The sequence below is a fragment of the Taudactylus pleione genome, unplaced genomic scaffold (genome assembly GCF_031769625.1).
Source record: "Taudactylus pleione unplaced genomic scaffold, aTauple2 ptg000009l, whole genome shotgun sequence".
Taxonomy (NCBI): Eukaryota; Metazoa; Chordata; class Amphibia; order Anura; family Myobatrachidae; genus Taudactylus; species Taudactylus pleione.
Window position 1 is genome coordinate 12,537,556 of NW_028284412.1, and position 2,027 is coordinate 12,539,582.

Genomic DNA, 2,027 nt, shown 5'->3' on the forward strand with positions numbered 1-2,027 from the left:
CTCAGTCTTCTTAAAGGGCAAGCCATCTTTATTAAAGTTCATTGCAGAAAATCATAATTCCTTCTTCAATTTCCAATAGATAATTCTTCTTATATTATTATTCTCTTTATGGTCGATCTTTTCTTTAATGGAGTTCAGCATTCTTCTGCTACAGGCTCATGAGACAAGTAATGTGAAATGATGGTGCAAAATATTGTGAGTCCTATAACATACTACAGTTCCTGGTCTTCCCTGATGGTCTCCCACCCAGGTACTAGCCAGGCCCATCACTGCTTAGCTTCCAAGATCTGACGAGATTGGGCGCTTATAATGAGGTATGACTGTAGAAAAATACATAAAGGATACACTAGCTACCATCAGTACATATCTACAAGAATGGTGCTATCTCGTAGCTGTCATTGAAGCCTCGCGGGGTCATTGTGTCCAATTCGAAGATCCAATACATTTCTCTTTTGGATAGCAGGTTAGCCAGGTCTCCGCCTCTTTCTCCCAATTGTACATGTTCAATGGATTTGAATTTTAAGTCTTCCGGATTAGAATTATGGTATTGTGTAAAATGATGAGATACCAAATGTCCTTCAACCTTGTTCTTTATGTTTCGAATATGTTCTTGTATCCGAAGCTTGACCGGTCGCTTGGTTTTGCCCACGTATTTGGTTCCACAGGTGCATTCCAGCAGATATATGACCGATGTAGAGTTGCAATTCAAATGAGTTTTTATCTTATATTCCTTACTGTTTGTAGAGTTGTGGAAAGTTCTTCTTTGTTTATGTACATACTTGCAGATGTTGCATTTGCCGCACTTATAGCAGCCTGGGCAATTGTGAAAGGCCGTTCGTATTGGGGTATTGGGGTTCCTTATCATACTGGGTGCCAGTGTGTCCTTAAGATTTTTAGCCTTCCTAAATACAATTGGAGCCTTTTTAGGGAGGATGTCTTTCAAAACTGGGTCCATTAAAAGAATTTTCCAATGCTTGTTAAAAACGTTCTTAATTTTATTTTCTTGTGCATTAAAAGTGGTTATGAATGGGATGATGCTATTTTCTTCTTTGTTAGGTTGATCCTTATATTTAAGTAAGTCACATCTCTTTATAGATTTAGTTTTAACTGCTGCTTCATGCAGAACTTTTTCTGGATATTCTTTTTCTTGAAATCTATTGCTGTATAGCTGTATTTGTTCTTCACACGTATGAGCCTCACTGCAATTCCTCTTAATTCTGTGGAAAGTAGAGTATGGTATATTTTCTTTCCAACTTCTCAGATGCCCACTTTTATAGTGGAGGTAGCTATTCGTGTCTACTGTTTTTATATAATTTTTCGTAACAATTTTGTTTCCTTCTCCCATTAAAATTAAATCCAGAAATTCTATATTATTTTCATTAATGTTGGATGTGAACTTGAGATTCATATTATTTTTCATCATATGATCTAAAAACAGGTTAAAATCCTCTTTCGGTCCTTCCCATATAATTAAAATATCATCTATATAACGTTTGTACAAAACAATATTCTTCTTAAATGGATTGTTGTTATATATATAGTTCTTCTCCCAATATCCCTTGAAAAGATTAGCGAAACTAGGCGCAAAAATCGTCCCCATCGCTGTGCCACAAATCTGCTCATAAAATTTATCTAAAAATTTAAAATAATTATGATTTAAGATAAAAGCCATTATGTCGCATAAAAATTCCTTATGTGTGGCAGTAATTGTAGAATATGTTTCAAGAAATCCTCTACATGCATCGATCCCTAACTGATGCTCAATGCATGTATATAAAGATTGTACATCCACTGTTGCCCATATATAAGAATCCTTCCATTCCAAACTTTCTATAATTTGCAATATATTAGTAGTATCTTTAAGATAAGATTGCAACTCGATCACATATTTATGCAGGAAAACATCCACGTATTTAGATAAATGTGAGGTTAATGAGTTTATACCTGCAATAATAGGTCTCCCAGGCGGGTCCTGCATCGTTTTGTGGATTATAGGGAGAAAATAAAAAATTGGGATGGTGGGGTTA

At 35.3% G+C, this 2,027-nt stretch overlaps 1 pseudogene; it reads right to left on the bottom strand.

Moving 5' to 3' along the window:
• Positions 1-209: 209 nt before the first annotated feature.
• On the bottom strand, positions 210-328 carry LOC148542774 (5S ribosomal RNA; annotated as a pseudogene).
• Positions 329-2,027: the final 1,699 nt, after the last annotated feature.